Source organism: Tachyglossus aculeatus, chromosome 4, assembly GCF_015852505.1.
Source record: "Tachyglossus aculeatus isolate mTacAcu1 chromosome 4, mTacAcu1.pri, whole genome shotgun sequence".
Lineage (NCBI taxonomy): Eukaryota > Metazoa > Chordata > Mammalia > Monotremata > Tachyglossidae > Tachyglossus > Tachyglossus aculeatus.
In genome coordinates, this window is record NC_052069.1 from 114,821,729 (window position 1) to 114,836,556 (window position 14,828).

General features: G+C 46.4%; 1 protein-coding gene and 1 non-coding gene across 3 annotated transcripts in view; both read right to left on the reverse strand.

Moving 5' to 3' along the window:
* The window catches only part of NCS1 (neuronal calcium sensor 1), a 125,889-nt gene that overhangs the window by 91,927 nt on the left and 19,134 nt on the right, over positions 1-14,828 (reverse strand). The gene's annotated exons all lie outside the window — the stretch shown is intronic.
* Positions 1,222-1,358, reverse strand: LOC119927799. Its single transcript, XR_005450768.1, has one exon. It is a non-coding gene; the product is annotated as a small nucleolar RNA SNORA7 (small nucleolar RNA).

Here is a 14,828-nt window from a genome sequence, read left to right on the forward strand (position 1 = left end):
AGGTGCCTTCACTAAGGCTTTGAAGCAGGGGAAAGTAACTATCTGTCGGATTTGAGGAGAAAGGGTGATCCCAGCCAGAGGTAGGATTTACCAGGGGGCTGCTGAAGGGTGGGGGGTCTGCTCTGGGCCCGCACGCAGGTTTTGCGGCTGAACTCATGTATACGAGACCGTGAATTCCAGCAGAATGCACATGCGCCGGCCCCGGCAGCTGACTCAGGGCTGCCTTTGGCTTCGGCCCAAGATTGGATGCTTGAATTACCGCAGTCATGCCAACCAGAGAGCACACTCCCAGTTAGAAAAGGGGCAAGGTGGGAAGGGCCGGGGGCTGGAATCTCCAGGATTCGGTCCCCTGTTCTGTTGCCCTGAGCCTCCAGGGTAAAGATCGTCCCTGCTGGAGTTCCCCTGGAGCTGAGGCTGGGGTAGGAGAGGGAGAATGCTTTTGGGGGCTGGGGGGGAGAGGATAGGGGAGAAGGCAGGACCATTACCACATTTTGGGGATGAGGTCCACTAATGCAGGCCATATCCACGTACTGGGAATACACAGGCAGAGGGAGGTCATGGAAGTGCAAAGCTTGAGCAGAGAAGCATTACCACATTTTGGGGATGAGGTCCACTAATGCAGGTCATATCCACATACTGGGAATACACAGGCAGAGGAGATCATAGAAGTGCAAAGCTTGAGCAGAGAAGCAGTGTGGCACAGTGGATAGGGTAGCAGCTTGGCTTAGTGGAAAGAGTACGGGCTCCGGAGTAAGAAGACGTGAGTTCTAATCCCAGCTCCGCCACTTGTCTTCTGTTTGACCTTGACAAGTCACTTAACTCTCTGTGCTTCAGTTACCTCTTCTGTAAAATAGGAAGGCTGTGAGCTCCACATGGGACAGACTGATTATTTGTATCCACCCCAGTGCTTGGCACATAGTAAGTGCTTAACAAATACCACTATTATTATTATTATTATTATTACTATTATTATTATTATTATAGGGTACAGGCCTGTGAGTCAAAAGTTTGTGGGTTCTGTCCGACCCACAGTGCCTCCATGGACACATGTCTCCCAGAACGCCCCACCTCCATCTGCAATCGTTCTGGTAGTGTAATTCATAGAGTTTTCCTGGTCAAAGTACAGAAGTGGTTTACCATTGCCTTCTTCCGCACATTAAACTCGAGTCGCTACCCTCAGCTCTCTTCCATGCCGCTGCTGCCCAGCACGGGTGAGTTTTGACTTGTAGCAGATTGCCTTCCACTCGCTAGCCACTGCCCAAGCTAGGAATGGAATGGATAAACTCTGTTTGACTCTCCTTCCCAAAGCTGAAACTGGTAGAGTACTGGAAACTCTCCAGGTGTGATCCTGAGAGGGGCCCGCTCCACAGCACTTACATGCATATCCGGAATTTATTTTAATGTCCATCTTCCCCTGTAGACTGTGGGCAGGGAACGTGTCTGTCAACTCTGTTGTACTGTACTCTCCCAAGCACTTAGTGTGCTCTGCACACAGCAAGCGCTCAATAAATCCCATTGATTGATTGATAGAACAGCACACAGGGGGACACCCCGACGCGTCTCCCACGCCTCCGAGACCGAGTGCCGTGAGCCGGAATGGTGACCCGGTCACTTCACGCTAAAAAAATAAAATCCCCATTTGCTGCCTTATGCTTCCATTTCCATTCATGCATAAACGGCGGCTCCTTGTTATCTCAGGCAGGGATGCGGAGAGGACCAGGATAGGGCAACGATGTTCTCTACGGGCTGGGAAACTGAAATCTCTGGTCTGGTGGGAAATTCAGGCTCATTAACTAGGTGACTGATTAGGCAGAGGGGAGACTAGGCCAGGCCCTCCCTCAGTCCTCCCATACAGACCCAGAACAGAACCAGGCACCAGCCGAGAGATCTCACAGCAGAAAATGAACCACAGTGGGAGGGGCTAGAAGTATATACTAGTTCCTCCCCCCATCCCTAAGCCCTCCTTTCCTCTTCTCCCACTCCCTTCTGCGTTGCCCTGACTCACTCCTTTTATTCATCCCCCTCCCAGCCCCACTGTACTTACGTCCATATCAGTAATTTATTTACATTAATGTCCGTCTCCCTCTCTAGACTGTAAACTCAATGTGGTCAGGGAATGTGTCTGCTTATAGTTACGCTGTACTCTCCCACACACTTAGTACAATGCTCTCCACACAATAAGCACTCAATAAATAGGACTGAGTGAATGAATAGCCACCCTGAACCCAAGAGTTTCTACACTGTCCTAAATATTTTCCAGAGCCAGTAATGTCCCATCCTCTTCACGTCACCAAGCCACGGGAGAGGTGGGGTGCGGGGAACGGGACAGGCCGGGCCTGCATCGCGACAAGTTTCATTAGTTTATACCAGCTCGGGACTGTTTAGCCGTAATTAGGATCTTGTTTCATACTTTCCAAGTGAATTTCGTTCAGAGTCAGTTTTTTGCTGGGGGGGAAGGGGAAAGTCATGCTGCTCACTGCAGAGCTCAGTAACAGACCAATCAATTCATTCATTCATTCAATCGTATTTATTGAGCGCTTACTGTGTGCAGAGCACTGTACTAAGGGCTTGGGAAGTACAAGTTGGCAACATATAGAGACAGTCCCTACCCAACAGTGGGCTCACAGTCTAGAAGGGGGAGAGGCTTATTGTGTGATATGGATTGAGTGCTTACTATGTGCACAGAACGGTTCTAAGTGCTTGGGAGAATGCGACAACAGAATTAGCAAAAATATTCCCTGCCCATAATGAGCTTACAGTCTAGAGGAGGACTGAGGAATGAGCTACGAAGACTGAGGGTTGAGAGAGAAATCTGATAAGTACTTAGAGGTTAGAAAAGGGAAAATGACCCAGAGTTTTGAGCCCCCAAGTCCTCACCTACTGTACAAGCATACGCAAGCAAACACACAGACTCTCACAAGAGATTATATTTACCTTTAAGCAGAAACTTTAAAAAAAAGAATCACAAGACTAAAAAGAGCCACCTCTGTCATGTTTAAGAGGAGTGATTTTGTTCCTTCCGCGATCCAGGCTAGGTGAGAGGATCTGGCCTCATTTGGAGGAGGGGTGTGCCTCACTTTCTGCCCTTGCTAAGGTGGTGTTACCCCAGTCCTGGCCGGACCCCGCGGGTACCCAGTGAACAAGAGAAGCTGCTGGTTCGGCCCTGGACAATTATAAGGTTCAGGGGGCAGGGGCCAGGCTTCCCGGCCAACCCAAAACTTCCAACTGCCCTGATGTCATCTCCACCGCCACCTCTTCGCTGTCAAATCCCCATCCTCAAGGCAGGGACAGAGCAGGATCCAGTAGCAAGCACTGGCAGGGAGTTGGAGTGGGATATGGAGGTGTCTTCTTTGAAGCGGAAATTGACCACCACGGGAATAAGGACAGATCTGGGATGCTGCCTGAGACCCAGGCCACTTGGAGATAGTAAGTCAGTCAGTCAATGGCATTTACGGAGCACTTATTGTGTGCAGAGCACTGTACTAAGTGCTTGGGGGAGTACAATACAAAAAGATAACAGATATAATCTCTGCCTTCAACGAGTTTGCAGTCTAGTCAACATTTGCTCCTTAGGGCCATGGGTTGGAGACAGAAGTACCTGGCTTGTTTCTACAATTTCTCCATCAGCAGGCAGCCAGGGGCTGGGGTTCAGGGGTGGAGACCCAAATAATAACAATAATAATAATAATAATAATAATAATAATAATAATGGCATTTATTAAGCGCTTACTTAGGCCATGGGCTGGAGACAGAGGTACCTGGCTTGTTTCTACAATTTCTCCATCACGCAGGCAGCCGGGGGCTGGGGTTCAGGGGTGGAGACCCAAATAATAATAATAATAATGGCATTTATTAAGCACTTACTATGTGCAAAGCACTGTTCTAAGTGCTGGGGAGGTTACCGGGTAATCAGGTTCTCCCAAGGCGGGGCTCACAGTCTCAATCCCCATTTTACAGATGAGGTAACTGAGGCCCAGAGAAGTGAAGTGACTTGCCCAAAGTCACACAGCTGACAATTGGCAGAGCTGGGATTTGAACCCAGAACCCCAAACCATTCTCCTGGCTCTGCCATGGGCCCTCTGGGTGCCTTTGAGCTAGCCCCCCTCCCTCTGAGCATTTTAGGTTCATCACTATTAAGCAAGGCTAACCACAGCATCCTCTCTGCACACCCGCTCCTCCAAACACAGGAATGTAAACAGGGAAGCAGCGTGGCTCAGTGGAAAGAGCACAGACCTGGGAGTTAGAAGGCCTGGGTTCTAATTCCGGCTCCACCACTTGTCTGCTCTGTGACCCTGGAGAAATCACTTAACTTCTCTGTGTCTCAGTTACCTCATCTGTAAAATGGGGATTCTGTGAGGGACAGGGACTGTGTCCAACTTGATTATCTTGTATCTGCCCCAGCACTTAGTACAGTGCCTGGAACATAGTAAGTGCTTAATAATAATAATAATAATGGCACTTATTAAGCACTTACTACGTGCAAAGTACTGTTCTAAGCACTGGGGAGGTTACAAGGTGATCAGGTTGTCCCATGGGGGGCTCACAGTCTTCACCCCCCATTTTACAGATGAGGTAACAGGCACAGAGAAGTGAAGTGACTTGCCCAAAGTCACACAGCTGACAATTGGCGGAGCTGGGATTTGAACCCATGAACTCTGACTCCAAAGCCCATGCTCTTTCCACTGAAACACACTGCTTCTCAATGGTATTACTAAAAACCATTAAAATTACAAATAATAATAATAATGGTATTTGTTCAGCATTTACTATGTGCCAAACACTGTACCCAGCCCTGGGGTTGATACATGATATTCAGATTGGACTCAGTCCCTGTCGCACAGCCTAAATAGAGAGAGTAGGATTTCATCCTCATTTTACAGATGAGGAAAATGAGACACTAAGTGAAGTGACTTGTCCAAAGTCACAAAGCAGACAAGTGACAGAACTGGGATTAGAACCCAGGTCCTCTGTCTCCCAGGCCCGTGCTCTTTCCATAATGCTCCAAAATTCAACAGCAATAATCCCCAACTTTTGGATATTGGGAGGAAAAAGACTTCTTAGAAGTTGAAGCTACACAAAGATCAAGGGCTCTAAATATTCTTAATATTTATTACCAGAAATAATAAATTTCTCTGCCACTAACCTCCTCACTGTACCGCGTTCTCACCTGTCCCACTGTCGACCCCTGGCCTGGAATGCCCTCCCTCCACACATCCGCCAAACTAGCTCTCTTCCTCCCTTCAAAGCCCTACTGAGAGCTCACCTCCTCCAAGAGGCCTTCCCAGACTAAGCCCCCTTTTTCCTCTCCTCCTCCCCACCCCCCCAGCCCTACCTCCTTCCCCTCCCCACAGCACCTGTATATATGTTTGTACAGATTTATTACGCTATTTATTTTACCTGTACATATTTACTATTCTATTTATTTTGTTAATGATGTGTATCTAGCTTTATTTTTATTTATTCTGGTGATTTGACACAAGTCCACATGCTTTGTTTTGTTGTCTGTCTCCCCCTTCTAGACCGTGAGCCCGTTGTTGGGTAGGGACCGTCGCTATATGTTGCCAACGTGTACTTCCCAAGCGCTTTGTACAGTGCTCTGCACACAGTCAGCGCTCAGTAAATATGATTGAATGAATGAGAGAAATCGGTAATAATAGTGATGTTTACTACATGTTTACTCTGTGCCAGGCACTGTACTAAACGCTGGGATAGATACAGCGCAAGTCAGATATCAACCCTGTCCATATGAGGCTCCCACTCAAAGAGGGAGAGCAGCAGGTATTTGATCTCCAGATGAAGAAAGTGAGACACACAGAAGTTAACTGACTTGCCCAAGGTCACGCAGTAAGCAAGTGGCAGAGCCAGGATTCGAACCCCAGAGCTTGGAGGTAGTAAGATATTAAGTCAGTGCTTTATCCACCGGGCCAAAAACAAAACCCAGACATACTCACTTTGAGAAGCAGCATAATCTAGTGGAAAGAGCACAGACGTGGGAGTCAGGAAACCTGGGTTCTAATCCCAGATCTGCCACTTGCCTGCTGGGTGACCTTATCTGTGCCCCAGTTTCCTCATCTGTAAAATGGGGATAAGATACCTGTTAATAATAATAATAATAATAATAATGATAGCATTTATTAAGTGCTTACTATGTGCAAAGCACTGTTCTAAGCACTGGGGAGGTTACAAGGTGATCAGGTTGCCCCACGGGGGGCTCACAGTCTTTATCCCCATTTTACAGTTGAGGGAACTGAGGCCCAGAGAAGTTAAGTGACTTGCCCAAAGTCACACAGCTGACAAGTGGCGGAGCCGGGATTTGAACCCATGACCTCTGACTCCAAAGCCCAGGCTCTTTCCACTGAGCCACGCTGCTTCACTGTTCTCCATCCCCCTTAGACCATGAGCCCCATAAGGGACAGGAACTGTATCCGACCTGCTTATCTCTTAGAGCAGTGCTAGGCACATAATTCATGCCTCAAAAATAACAGCTTTTAAATTATTATTAATTATTATTAGTATTATTCCTTGGGAGCAGGAGGCAGCCCTATCAGAACGAGCCGGGGGCGCTCTGAGGCGAGTGTCTACTTCATTGCCTGAAAATCCTGGCTCCAAGATGTAAACAGCTATTTCAGACTTGGGTTTAAATATCACAAATAAAAAAGAAAAAGCTTGCCTACCTCCTCCTGGTCCCTCCGCCCAGCTTAGCAGGACAGCGGGAATCCACACTATTCCAGGCAGGATCTGTGATTGGCTGGTCCCCCAGCCAGCTGACATTGGGCCAGCTCCTAATGGGCAAGAAACTCTCTTTGTACCTAGCCAAGATGTTAAGGAATTCCAGAGCCACTTCTTCCCTCTTCTCCCCTCCCTTTCCATTCCCTGTCTGGATGCTTTGGGCTCCTCCTGCCTTATCTTTTGAAGCAGCATGTCAACTTTCATTTACGGAAGGCCCAGAAAGGGTAAGCAGCTCCGGTTGTGTCATCCAACAGGCAGGATACTGCTAGACTTGGAACACGCCAACCAGAGTTTTACTCATCAATACATGCTCTGTATGTATTCATCAATGTATGTATGTATGTAATGTATGTATGTACTCATCAATACATCAATACAGTGCTCTGCACACAGTAAGCCCTCAATAAATACGATTGATGATACATGGTGTTTTTCGAGCACTTACTATGTTCAGAGCACTGTACTAAGCACTTTGTAGAGTACATCTGGGAGAGTCCTCATTATTAGAGTGGTGAGAATCCCCACCTGTCACACGGGAGACGGGTTCGATTCCCCGACGGAGAGAAAAATGAACTGTGAAGCAGCATGGTGTAGTGGAAGTCAGAGGGTCATGGGTTCTAAACCTGGCTTCACCACTTATCCACTGTGTGACCTTGGGCAAGTCACTTCATTTTTTTGTGCCTCAGTTATCTCATCTGTAAAAAGGGGATGGAGACTGTGAGCCCCACATGCACAGGGACTGTATCCACCTCTACTTGTATCTATCCCAGTGCTTAGTACAGTGCCCAGCACAAAGTAAGCACTTAACAAATGTCATCGTTATTATTATTAACAAATGTCTTCATTATTATTGCAATACAACAGAATTAGAGGATAAGTTCCCCGCCCATAACGAGCTCACAGTCTACAGTCAAGACTGTAATTCTGCCACCCAAATTCAGGGCCCCCCAGTGACCATCTCCTCTTTGCCCGCAGCCCCCCACCTCATTCAGGGACCCACCAGCTGAACAGGGTAAGCAGCTCGGGCTAACGTTTTTCCAGACAAAAGGAGGCAACAATCTTGGCAGCAGATTGTCCAGCAGACTTAGTTTGAAGGACCAGGAGAAGGTAGGCAAGGTTTTTGGGTTTTTTTAGATACTTAAACCCATCTGAAATAGCTGTTTGATCTTGAAGAGATCAAGATCTCTGTTCCTGATCAGCAGCGTGATCTGAGAAGCAGCATGGCTCAGTGGAAAGAGCATGGGCTTTGGAGTCAGAGGTCATAGGTTCAAATCCCGGCTCCACCGTCGGCTGTGTGACTTTGGGCAAGGCACTTCACTTCTCTGTGTGACTCAGTTACCTCATCTGTAAAATGGGGATTAACACTGTGAGCCCCCCGTGGGACAACCTGATCACCTTGTAACCTCCCCAGTGCTTAGAACGGTGATTTGCACATAGTAAGCGCTTAATAAATGCCATTATTATTATTATTATTATTGAAGCCAAGATTTTCAGGCAACATAGCATAATGGATAGAGCACGATCCTGGGAGTCAGAAGGTCATGGGTCCTAATCCTGGCTCTGCCACTTGTCTGCTGTGTGACCTTGGGCAAATCTCTTTACTTGTCTGTGTCTTAGCTGCCTCATCTGTAAAATGGGGATTGAGACTGTGAGCCCCACATGGGACAGGGACTGTGTCCAACCTAATTAACTTGTATCTACCCTGTACAGTGCCTGACACATATAATAAGCACTTAACAAGTACCATATATTACCATTATTATTATTAATGTGTCCTGGTCCATTCTGATAAGCTCACTTCCTGCTCCCAAGGAACAATAATAATAATGATAATTGACATAGTCCTTTCCCATCTACCACCTTACTTCTTTCCCTGTACTCTGTCCCAGGCAAACTCCTTCTTGCCATCTTCATAATCCTCTTTCACAGTGCCTATCCCTAAAGTGACCACCCAACTTGACTCCCAGCCCCCCAAAACTAGGTCTGATCCTCTTCTATAGAATGACGGGGTTGGCACGGCCCTAAATCTGTTTCCACTTTTCTGAGCCATGCACATGTGTTCAGCAAAAAAAAAGAAAATAAAAAACAGCCTGGGCAGTAACAATCCGGTTAACTGGCATCAAACCCTGGGTTTTGAATTATCTGCCCAATCCAGTGCACATATAACATTCAGTCATATAACATACAACACTCACTCTCCACTTTCTGACTCCAGAATTCTTCCCCAGATCCTGGCCTTCCCCTGGTTTCTCCTCCTCCCCTTATCTACAAATTGGGATACAATACCTGCTCTCCCTCCTACTTGGACTGTGAGCTCCATGTGGGACCTGATTACCCCCTGTAGTTATCCCAGTGCTTAGTACAGTGCTTGGCACATAATAAGCGCTTAAATACCATAATTATTATGATTATTATTCTTAATAATAAACTTTTAAGGGCACTGGGTCTCAGAAATCCTGAGCAGAAGGAACAGACTCTGTGTTGGAGACAATGACAAAGCAGGAGGAGACAGGATTTCTGGGAAAAATTTGGGCCCCGGGCACTTGACTGGGGAATGTGCTGGATTCCTATTATTCCTTACTCAACTTCTCAACACCGGCAGCAGGACAAGAAGAGACCAGGCTTAATGGAATGTTGAAATGGGAGATTTGCTTGTTTCACACCAGGATGAAAGAGAGACCAGGCCCCCAGTCTCAGCTCAGCTCAGGCTAGTGTTTTTCCATCGGAAGGCAGCAAACTTGGAAGTGTATGCTGTTGGAACGTGGCCTCATAGTCTGTTGGAAACAGCACGGGGCTGGGAGTCGGGAAACTTGGGTCTAGTACCCCAGCTCTGCTACGGGCCTGCTGCAAGTCATTTAACTTTAGTTCCCCCCAACTGTAAACTGGGGGCTGTGTTATTAGAATCGACCAATTAATACTATTTACTGAGTGCTTACTGTCACAGGGCACTGTACTGAGGAGGATTAGGGCTGTTAGATCATCCGTCCCTATCTATGAGGTTGGATGGAAGGACAGAGATTTTTGTTTCGTAGTATTTGTTAAGCACTTACTATGTGGCAGGCACTGTAGTAAGCACTGGGGCAGATGTTTAGTGCTGTGTCTTGTACACAGTAAGCACTTAATAAATAACACTGATTGACTGTAACCTCTGTATGGATCATAATTTGTTACCTAGGCTGTGTTCTTTCCTGGAAAAAAAATATGTGTCTAGGTATAGCTTCCCAAATCAGTTTTAATAATATGATCAGCTCCCCAGTGACACAGGATTTGCATTTCGGGGAAACCGAAACGCACCCCCCAATGCCCCATTCAGCCTCTCCTTTTGTTTTTTATGAGATTTGTTAAGCGCTTACTATGTGCCAGGCACTCTACTAAGCACTGGGGAAGAAGATACAAGATAATCAGGTTGGACACATATGAGGCTCACAGTCTTAATCCCCATTTTGCAGATGAGGTAACAGGCACAGAGATGTGAAGTGCCTTGCCCAAGGTCACACAGCAGACAAGTGGGGGAGCCGGGATTGGAATCCAGGCCCCCTGATTCCCCGTGCTGTATCCACACTGCAACACTGCTTCTCATCCTCGACCTCAAACCGTGTTCGATCCGTACGGATGCACATGGTCCGAAGAGCCTTCCATAATTCCCCAGCAGCACTCGATCCAAAGCACACCGGGAAAAGACATTTTCTAGGAGAACTGACTGTAGTAACTATGGGACCCTGCCAAAAAGGTTAGTGGCGTGTTTTTTGGTCCACTATATGGTCTCTGAAAAAAGCTATCTCAAAAAATGTTCTCTGAAAAGGATTGAAAAACACTGCTCTGAAAATCATGCCAATCTAATTATATTGTATCTACCCCCGCGTTTAACACTGTGCTTGGCGCAGAGGAAGATCTTAATAAATATCATTACCACCCAGAGAGAAATGTCAACTCAAAGATCTGGATCAGAACTGCTCTCTAGACTTTAAGATCATTGTGGGCTGGGAACGTGTCTACCATCTCTGTTGTACAGTACTCTCCCAGGTGCTTAGTACAATAATAATAATAATAAGAAGAAGAAGAAGAAGAAGAATTGGAGTATTTATTAAGCAGATACTATGTGCCAGGTACAGTATTGAGTGCTGGGGTGGATACAAGCAAATCGAGTTGGACAGAGTCCTTAACCACATGGGGCTCACAGTCTCCATCCCCCTTTTTACAGATGAGGTAACTGAGGCCCAGAGAAGTGAAGTGACTTACCCAAGGTCACACAGCAGACAAGTGGCAGAGCTGGGATTAGAACCCCGGTCCTTCTGATTCCCAGGCCCGTGTTTTATCCACTAAGCCATGCTGTTTTTCAATAGTTTAGTGCTCTGCACACAGTAAATGCTCAGTAAACATGACTCATTGGTTGATTGTTCATCTTAAGGATAACTCAGTGCTCCATCAGCAGGAGGCTCCTAGGGTCTCTGTCCCCTGGTGAATAATCCCCTCAGGAGACCCAGGGTGAGTTTGAAGCAGAATCTAGGAAAAATCAGGGCTGTTTCATCGGAAGAAGAGAAGGATGAAGGGGACCTGACGACTGAAATCAAAAGTATGACTGAAATCAACCCCCCCGAATTGGTCTCCTCTGAGAAAAAGCGCTTGAAAGTGGAACAGAGGGGGTTCAGGCACGATAACAGAAAGAACTTCCTGCCAGGTAAATGTGGAGCAGGTTACTGAAGGGGCTTGTTTAATCTGCTTTCTTGAAAATGTCTGAGACAAGAGACGGAGCTCTGAGGCAGACATGCTTGGAGCACTTCTCCCCAAAGGCAAGGGATGGGACAAGATGACTGCTGGAATCTTGGGAATCTATGAATAGTGATTTCCTGCTGCCACCCGGCCCATACGTTTCACTCCTCCAACGCCACCCTACTCAATCTTGTCAGTCTCACCACGGACCTCTAGCCCACATCCTCTCTCCCTCTTCATATCCAGACCACCACTCTCCCCATCTTCAAACCCCTACAAAAATCATTTCTCCGCCCAGAGGCCTTTCCTAACTAATCTATCATTTCCCCACCCCATTTGCCCTCCCCTCTGTCGCCTTAAGCACTTTGATGCCCACCCCAATACCTGCTCCACAGCATTTAGGTATATATCCTTAAACACTGTCATTTCCCCTATGTATAATTTATTTTAATGTCTGTCTCACCTTCTAAACTGTAAGCTCCTTGTGGGCAGCGATCGAGTCTACTAACTTCATCGTAGTGTACTCTTCCAAGCACTTAATGCAGTGCTCTGCACACAGTAAGCTCTCACTAAATACTACTGATTGATTGAACTCAGTTCAACAACTTAGCCCGACTTCCTCAGCCTTCCCTTCTAGAGAATTAGTGCCAAGCTCATCACTGCCATTAACCTTTTGTTCAAACCTTCCCTCCCGTCTGGAGCTCCTTCCCCATTCACAAGTGGCAGACCACTGCTATTGCTCTCTTAATAATAATAATAATAAATGTGGTACTTTTTAAACCCTTCCTATGTGCAAGGCACTGCACTAAGCCCCAGGATGGATATAAGCAAGTCAGGTTGGACACAGTTCCAGTCCCACATGGCAATCACAGTCAATCCCCATTTTACAGTTGAGGGAACTGGGGCACAGAGAAGTTTAGTGACTTGCCCAGAGTCACACAGAAGACAAATGGCAGAGCTGGGATTAGAACTCAGGTCCTTCTGACTCCAACGTCCGTGCTGCTATATTTCACCGCTCTTCAAAGCCCTTCTGAAATCACATCTCGTCCAGTATCCTCCTTTGACTACTCTCTCATCACTCCCACTCTATTTCCCCACCAACTCCTTATTCTGCACTTCCAAGTCCTTTAAGCACTTGGGTCTTTTCTGCCCCAGCCCACCACATATCTCTTATCTACCTATCTTTAAACTTTATTACTCTCCCCTGCCTGTAATTATTTTAGTCTGTTTCCCCCACAAGACTGTAAGTTCCTTGAAGGCAGGTATTGTGTTTACTAAGTCTATTTTACCTTCCCAAGTGCTCTGCAATAAAGTAAATAATAATTATGGCATTTATTAAGTGCTTACTATGTGCCACACATTGTACTAAGCTCTGGGGTGGATACAAGCAAATCGGGTTGGACACAGTCCCTGTCCCACACAGCGTTTACAGTCTCAATCCCCATTTTATAGATAACTGAGCCGCAGAGTAGTGAAATGATATGCCCAAGGTCACACAGCAGACAAGTGATAGAGCTAGAATTAGAACCCATGACCTTCTGATTCCCAGGCCCATACTCTGTCCACTATGCCATCTCAGTGAATGTGACTAATTGATTGTGTTAGTTGCCCAAATCCAAATGCCCACACCATTATGGAGGAAAATGAGCAAGACAGATATATTGGCTGAGAGGGGAAAGAAGAGTGAAAGGGGTCTCAGCCAGCCTTTCCAAGCTAAGATTTTCAATCATCCTCTAGCTGGAGAAGGGCATCTCTATGGCTCCTCTTAGTCAATAAAAATCCCTCCCCTACAGATACCACAGAGCAGGTTATTTAAAGGTAAGGATTTCTTCAGAGTGTTTGGGCAACCTGGAGACTGCAAAATCATGGGGCTACCAAGTTTATTTCTGCCTTCCACATTAGCACGGGCTCCCAGCTCCTATCATAATCTCTCACTTCCTCTTGCTGCCGCCCAAATCACCAGGATAAGAAAAATCCAAGAACCTCAAAGCAGCAGACACCCTCAAAGACTCTCCCAAGTCCACAAAAATCATTTGCTTCCAAAGGATTCCCTGTAAAAATGAATGAAAAGCAGAAAATATTGTGCTTCTGTAAGTCCACTGACTGTCGGTCCAAAACCTGATTTCTGAGAGACTTTGGACCTTTTTTAATTTCCTTGTTGCTTTAGCCCTCTGTTGGAAGCCCAGTCAAACACTTTTAATATCTAGAGGTGTCTGCTTATCCCTCTGAGTTAGACAATACCCTGAGTAAGCCATTTTTAATGGTATTTATTAAGCACTTATGCGTTAAACACTGTTCTAAGCACTGGGGTAGGTACAAGTTAATTAAGTTGGACCCAATCACTTTCCCACATGGGGTTCACAGTTCTAAGTAGAAGGAAGAACAGGCATTTAATCCCCATTTTACAGTTGAGAAAACTGAGGCACGGGGAATAATAACAATAATAATAACTGTGGTATTTGTTAAGCACTTACTGTGTGCCAGGCACTGTACTAAGAAGGTAAGTGACTTGTCCAAGGTCACACAGCAAGCACTTGGCAGAGCCAGGATTAGTACTCAGGTCTGCTGACTCCCAGTTAGGGCTCATTTCATTAGGCCGTGCTGCTTCCCCATTTATATTTTGGATGTTTTTCCTGGGTACAGACAGCCTGCATTTCCCAAGGAATTACTTCTGGTTGAGAAGTTAAAGAAAAGGTGTTAGGTAAAATAAATCTGTTCCCCCCATACCGTCCAATCTGTATAAATCGGAGGTGGTGAGAGCCCAACTGGGATGATTTCTGCATTGGGCAGAGGCCACACCTGGAGGATTACTGTGCATATGGAAAGCTAAGGCTATACCCAAACCAATTCTCCTCCTCATCAATATCGTCATAATAATAGTATTCGTTAGGCACTTACTCTGTGCCAGACACTATTCTAAGTGCTGTGGCAGATAACCGGAATGGACATAGTCGCTGCCCCACATATAGCTCACAGTCTTAATCCCTATTTTACAGATGAGGGAACTGAGGCACAGAGAAGGTAAGTGACTTTACCCAGGTCCTTTTGACACTCAGGCCCTTGCTCTATCCACTAGGTCATTCATTCAATCGTATTTATTGAGGGCTTACTGTGTGCAGAGCACTGTACTAAGCGCTTGGGAAGTACAAGTTGGCAACATATAGAGACGGTCCCTGCTGCTTCTTATCATCCCTCTGACGTGGGGGGGGGGGGGGTCAGTGCAGTTGGGTCACTGTAATAATAATAATAATAATAATGATGGCATTTATTAAGCACTTACTATGTGCAAAACACTGTTCTAAGTGCTGGGGAGGATACAAGGTGATCAGGTTGTCACCTGTGGGGCTCACAGTCTTCTTCCCCATTTTCCAGATGAGGTCACTGAAGCC